Raw genomic sequence first — 7,517 nt, 5'->3', positions numbered from 1 at the left:
ATGTAGTTTTTATTTTCTACAACTGAGTCTAATTTAACCCTAACTCCATTCTGCTCAGGAGAACAGAAACATAATTTGCCACTTCAAAGCAGTCTAGAGGATTCCTCTTCCCTTTCCCTTTCTTCCTTGTATTGTATATAAATGCCAAGGTCACTGAGGTGAAATGTGACATGAGGTGAAAGGTGGCATCTCGTCCTTCATCACTACATGCCTATCGTGACATAGAGGACTAAATATATATCCTCCATCTACTTTCTGGAATTAATACCTTCATGATTATGTCAATTGAGGTGTACAGTTCTCATGTGGTCTTTCATATTATTCAGGCCACGTATACTACTGCAACTCTCCTCCAAGTTGACTGGCAAAGCTATGCCAACCTTATCCAGAAAAACTATGTCTATACTGTAAGTCTTTTTGGTGCATGCAGAACTGATTTAGCCATTTCATTTTATCCTCTACTGCCAAGAAGGAACATAGAACGTCAGCAGCACAGATTTTATCTAACTGCAGATCTCTAAAATTATTAAGGGATTCCACTTTGTCCCCATCAGTTTAGAGTTAACTCAAGTAAGAGAGGAGAGAGTAAGAAACCCATACCAGTCTCTGGATTGCTAAACTCCTTCCTTCAGATGTCATAATCTTTCTCCAGTCTCTGTTCTAGTGTAGTTTGGGAAAGAACTCCTTGTGTGTGATCATGTTTGTTTGCTTGTTTTTCTCAAATCTTATTGTCTATTACCTGAGAACCACTTCAAATGTAAAAGGCAAGAATTTTAGGTCTATGCCTTTGTTCTGATGTTTTCCTGAGACTGTCCTCCCCTAAAATAATGAATGCTTTCTCGTGTTGCTGCCTGGAATAAGGAAGGAAAGTACCTAGTGACACAAGGAGATGTAATGTTTAATACTTTAACGCTTTGCAATACTAGTCATCAATAATAAGTTTTCCAAACTTAATCATTTAACTAATGACATCTTAGTATTAGCCTTTATGTTACATGTCTATAAAACGTCTTATAAAGATGTAGTTTGAATTTGCTTCATGTTATATTCTCCTTTTGTTTATTTAGGAAAATAACATCTACTAATTTAAAATTTGTCACATCCAAAATTTGTGCTATAATAGTATAGTGGTAAATGATGGTGTATCAGGATTCTCTCTTAACTATTACTGATATGTTTAATTTACAGAATGGAAAGAGTTTAAGAGCTTAAAGAAGGAATCTTGTTATTTCTTTCAAGATATATCAGTAATATTTATTCATGAATAACCACTTGTTCTAAAATTTAAATGAAACTGAAAATTATTCAGAATATTGTAGCTGAGGCAATTATCAAAGCTGTTTTATACCAATTACGATTTTTATAGACAAGCTAGCACAGGCTATTGTGCTCCTTGCCATATAGAATTCAAAAACTGACGATGAAATTATTTTGCAAATTTGTAATAAGAGTAATCCAGAACATGAGTATTTAGAATTTTGTTGATTTATAATTTTCAAGGTCACTTTCAGTCTCAAGCTCATTATGCTCACTAGCAACTCCATGAAATATGCACAATGATGTATTTTTATTTAAATGATAAGCAATTAGATTCAGAAGAGGTAAAATATTTACTTGAGGTCATGAGTCACAGATATTCAAAAGTAGGGGTAGCACTACATGATCTGAAAAATAACCCAATAGTTTTTCTACTTATTATCCCCCTTGAAATTATGTTTGAAAATCGGGATGAACGTTTTAACTGTATTTAGAGATGGGTTCTTTATATTAGCAGCACAATGTAATTAAGCATTCTTATGAAAGTTATGATGGGCCTCACAGATTGTAATTTGTAAGGCTTCGATAGATTGTCTTATTTTCTGAGTTATGTGTTATGCCAGAATATTTTAAACAAAATATAGTTTGCTCTAATAATTCTTCCACAGTCTTATTTACATTACTAAAATGCTTACTAATGCATTTTTTGATATTTTGCACAGATAAACATATACCTAGTTCTTTCCTGAAATACCAGAAATTGCAAGCTTGTCAAATTGTGATTAATGAGGATTTACTGGATATCAACATATGAGTCTTCGGTAAATAATGTTTATTCTTTTTAACTGAGTTGCATTATTCAACAACGAAGAACAGAGGAATGATAAATAACATGCTAACATGATAGAGATTTGAGTGAATGTTTTGTCTTCACAGATCTTCAACGATTTGAACAAATTCAGAATTCATTACAGCAGTTTTTCACATAAAACTAAAGAAAAAAAAAGATCAGTTCAATTTCTATGAGCCAGATATTGGAATTACTTGAAACAGGCTCACGGTAGCTGTTCTCTGGGGAGAATAGTTGTTAACTCAATAGAATCAAGTCCTGAGATGGAGGGGGAGAAAAACAAACCAATCAAGGCTAATGGTTCCTGATGAACCCAGATTAAACACAGAGATTGGTCTGGTTTAAATATACTCAAGGGAACAGTCCTTCAGATAAGAGTATCAATTTTCACTCTGGGTCAATAGGATGAAGAGTGTGTGGTTAAAAATCAGATATTGCAAATGTATACAGCTTGAGTCAGGATGCCTGTTGGGGGGAAAAGAACACTTGGCAATCAGAAAAAAACCTGAAAGTACATGAAGAATTATAATGAGTATAGTCAAATAAAAAATATTAAATTTAACAAGATAATTTTTAAAATACTTAAAAATAAACATGCAGAAATCAGTAACTCGTATATATATATATATCAATATCTTAGAAAATTAAAAAGAACTGTAATTATGAACAACATAAACATACTTATGCATAATATTTAGGATTAAAGTGAAGAAAACTTCAGCAGTATTGAATAATATAAGCACTTAAATAAAGAGATATTACCATACATAAGTTTAAATATTGTAAAGATTTAAGACATTTCTACAGATTAATTTTTAGATTTAAAGCAAATCTAATCAAAATCCCAACTTTTTACTTATAAAATAATACAAAAATTTAATTTATCAAAGCACGTATTGAAAAAAGGCAAATAAGAGATTTTACCATAAGGATGTTCAATGCAGCATCGTTTAAAACAGAGAAAGATGTAATTGTTTACATAATAAATTACACTGCATCTGAAGGTTATGATTTTGTAGGCAAGTTGTTTTTTAACAATAATTTTTTAGATAAGTTACAAAAATGGTATGTATGTTATAATGATTTTTATTTTGAAAATACTCTGGAAATATAGTTATATATATTTTTACATACAGGGAAAAAAAAAAGTTTGAAACTCTCACTGCTCTTACCTAGGGGCAGATAAATCTCCCAAGACGGGAATGAAGAGGGCAATTCCACGATCTTATTTGAGGAACCCTCCTTGAGCAAACTCCACCTTTCATAACTCCCCACCTGCACGTCCACCCCGCCCCATGTATTGCTGTGTTCGTGTTTTTCTCTTCAATCTGATTCTTGATAATTTTTTCAAGGGAATAATTATAATTTTTTCTCACTGCTTTTATCAACATGTTTATGTATATGTATGCATTTATTCATTTTATAATACCTTCCATTGCTAAGGTTTTGAAGCTGAAAAGGAAAGCTACAGTATGCATTCATTCTGTAATCTTGAAACAAAACTGGAGACATTTTGGCAATGGCAGTCAAGACTGCCTTATCTCTGTGTTTGCAGTGTTCATGATTGGGTGATGGAATTATGAATGCTCTTCATTTTCTTTGAGTAAATCCATGCTATCCAAATTGTTCATTCTTGGCATATATTGTTTTACAATCCTAAAATCTATACTATTTGTTTCTGTTTTTAATATCCCTAACAATATCTGGTAAAATGAAGAAAAATTAAAAGTATTTTTGAAATACTTTCATTTTTATTGTCTTGGATCACTTAGAGAAAGAAAGTGGACATTTTTCTAGTAAGAAATACACTTAAACAAGTTTGAATTAAACTCAAGTATTTAAGACTGACTTACTGTTCACCTGAATTCCATTTTATCAACCCTTTTATGTATCCTAGTTTAATATATGTAGAGGACATGTTTTCAACTCTCTAAAAAAAATTTCCACAGAGATTGTGTTAAGTGCACATGGTATTAGAGGATAACCTCTTTGAGAATAAACACTGTGCTAAATGCATTTTTGTATCCTTCCTTGTGGCTAGCATAGGGCCTTACACAAGTACACAATGAAACACACAAGTAGTTAAGACTGACTTAAGATCCACTTCAACCCCATTTTATCAATCATATCCTAGTTTGATATGTTTAGAGGATATGTTTTCAATTATCTAAAAATATTTTAAAGATGTCTGAAAATATTCTATATCATTATGTTGAAAATAATAAATTTGGGATATACATTGCTCTTATTTATTATAAACTCTCTGGTTTATTATCTTAAAAAAAAAACTCTGTGAGGATATACATATGCTTCCATGAATCATTATATGCTTGAGATCTAACTGATCCCATTATTTGACTTTTTACTTTTAGGAATATTCTCCTATCATTATTTCAGAAAGGAGAATGACCTTGACCTTATAAGCACAGAGAATCAAGTAGAACTGACTAGCATGTAGTGCTACTGTCTTTTTACGTGTTGAAAAGATACGCACTTTTTTTAGTCCCCAAAAGGGGTCAAAATAAATGTGGCAAGCTGGTTATTGGTCTCAGATTAGAGTCATATCTTCCCAAGGGGCATTCAAACTAGACCGTTAAGAAAAATGGGTTACTGGGACAAAAATTATCATAAGATGATATACACCTACATAGGATTCCAAGGGACTTCTGTGTTTTATTAGGGCTCTGAAAATATGCAATATGAATGAACTCTATTTATTTTGTTGAACTGAGTTTACTAAAAAAATTAAAAGTTTGTGTCTGCTGAAAATATGTACATTCTACATAGGGTTCCAGCAAGTATGAGGAAAAAAAAAAAAATCTAATTTGACTGGACCGCTGGTTGATTTCCTAAAGTCCCATTGCTTCCGATTTCTCAGTGATGACATACTTTCCTGCAGTCAATATGCATCTCTTAATTTGTTTGCAGGAAAGTTGGCCTCTTTTGCCTTCTCAAATCACACTTTGTAATCAATGACTATGTTCTAAATGGAATTCAGAAATGTCTTTAGAAATTGAGGGCAGTTTCAATAAATTATGTTTAGCCTGCTCTCCTTCTAGGAACTTATTACTACCATAGCATAGCAGTGATTTTTCTTTCCTTACATCTGCAAACCAACACACATTCTACTACAATAGTCCAGGATTTACAGAGCAGCCACATACTCTGAATAGATTTTGTTCAATAAAATCTATTCCCAATTCACTCTTGGAAACATGCCATATTTACATGATTCTTGTAATATTTCAAAACATAGAAATTAACAATTCAGTCACTTGGCCTATTAAATAAATTTTCAATATCTGCATGTGCAACAAAGTCTTACTTTTTAGGAAACTAAGAAACTTCTAATACTATTAAAACATCCAGGATGAGTAAGATACTCAGACTTGGGATTTGAAGTCAAAATTAAATTACAGTATAAGTAATAATTACACCTTAGAGTAAGCTATTTCATTTATATTTGAGTGATGGCTGTTCCAAAAAATATCTTTCTCAGAGACTGGTTAGTTCATGACACTATCATTTTATTTGAAGTACTATATATTCATACCATTTCAGTTAGCACTGGTGAGGTAAACCTCAGAAGCAGATGACCTGTGCAAGATCATCTGAGTATACATTTCTGAACTTGAATATTGCATCTTAAGAAGGCATTGTCCTTGATTTGTCTATTCTACAAAAATTTTTACCTATAAACAACAATAAATGCCAAAACCTTAAGGAGATTCTACATTAATGTTTAGCAAAAATACATTCAAATAGTTAATCCATTTGGACAAAATACACGAGTAAAGAAACAATCAAAGCCAAAAGCAGAGTAAAGATACTACCGGAACTGTTATTAAAGTTGTGGTTCAAGGCTATCGATAAGGTCACTTAACGTAGGTCATAGAGTTCACTAAGACTGAGACAAAGCTACAGAGCAGGTGCTGATGACGTATATTTATGGTTCATTCACTCACTGACAAACCCAATGCTATCTATGAACCATTGCTCACTGTGGGACTGTTCCTAGTCAAGGGATACAGCAGCGAAAAACATAGACAAAGTCCTTCTCATGCTGTCATGGCTCTTCCATTTTAGATGAAGCCAAAGAGAAGGAGGAGCTCCTCAACAGATAGAGAGAGAGAGAGAGAGAGAGAGAGAGAGAGAGAGATAGTTTAACTTAAGGTAGTGATAAGTGTTATGAGCAAAAGCAATGTATCACATTCTCAAACGACCATATTGTAACACATCTCTTGAAAATATACTTTAAAACGGCTTCAGTATAACATTGTTAGAATTTAAAAAACATCAAGAAAACAACTTTTCAGGGGATAATTCATATACATACTTATACAAGTAACTTCTCTGAACTTACTAGTAGCAGGATTAGTGTAAGACCTAGCATTTTCTTAATTCTAGGCTTGTGCTTAGATGTATGCCTTAGCTTTCAGCTTTCATTAGCCATAGGTTACATTTAACTTTAAAGATTATAGTATTACCTCAAGAAGAGTATTAGAATAAAATTCAGTAAATGAGGATTCTAGAGATTCAAGAGATCATGAGCAAATTCTAATCTCTTTGTGTTGGTTTCTTCCAACTAACAAATGTGGATAAGCTTTTTCAAATAAATATAGAGGAGTTTTGAGAATTTCTATCCGATTCAATTCCTAATATTCCAGCTATTGTGACAAGCATGGGGGTGCATCAAGGAAGACAAACACTAAATAATTCATTATACATATTAGAAAAGTGGAGACCTACCCATTTTTTTAGAGAAGATAAGCCACAATAAAATTTGAGCATACACTTGAAGAGTGAGCAAATATTAATGCATATACTAAGTAGCATATTTGAACTCTTTGAGGTTCCCTGGAAGAATGGCAATCAGTATTTGTCTAACAACAGTAGCGAAAGTCACACTATCATAATATCATATCAGAAGATATAGAACAATCCCCAAATCTCAAATAAATAATATATATGAAAATAAATGAAGTCTTGGTAGTTAATATGCTCCTCACTAAATTCCTGAATAAAATGTGGCCCAACCTATTAAAACTTTAGGGCATGGCTAAATCTTACAGGTATTTTCAGAACGAGTTATTAACCTTCTCCCTGTTTCCTCCTTAGTTTCTCATTTTTTATATTCTTCATTCTCTCCTTTCATTACAAACAATCACACTAGTTACTAAACAGCATAGTCAAGATAAAGTGGCCCCTGAAATTATTCATTGCGCTGAAGTCATTGAGAACAGAGTGAATAAGTTGTAAGCAGTTGTCTCTCCAGAAGCCATCTAGTTATAAGAGAAAAGGTGAAATACTAATTTCTCTATGAACTTTGTTTTTAAAAACAAATTTTTATAAATTGCATAAAGTTGATCATTACAGTAAAAAATGCCCTTTAATTTGACTTAAATATCAA

General features: G+C 32.3%; 1 long non-coding RNA gene across 1 annotated transcript in view; it reads left to right on the top strand.

Moving 5' to 3' along the window:
* Nucleotides 1-647: 647 nt before the first annotated feature.
* LOC135971659 (uncharacterized) overlaps nt 648-7,517 on the top strand; it is a 50,660-nt gene continuing 43,790 nt past the window's right edge. Inside the window, exons 1-2 of the long non-coding RNA XR_010587908.1 lie at nt 648-764; nt 1,980-2,078. This is a non-coding gene — a long non-coding RNA (uncharacterized lncRNA). The remainder of the gene's footprint in view (nt 765-1,979; nt 2,079-7,517) is intronic.

Source organism: Macaca fascicularis, chromosome 7 (genome assembly GCF_037993035.2).
Source record: "Macaca fascicularis isolate 582-1 chromosome 7, T2T-MFA8v1.1".
In the NCBI taxonomy this organism is placed as follows: Eukaryota; Metazoa; Chordata; class Mammalia; order Primates; family Cercopithecidae; genus Macaca; species Macaca fascicularis.
The sequence above is the reverse complement of the archived record's forward strand: the minus strand, read 5'-3'. Positions and strand labels throughout refer to the sequence as shown.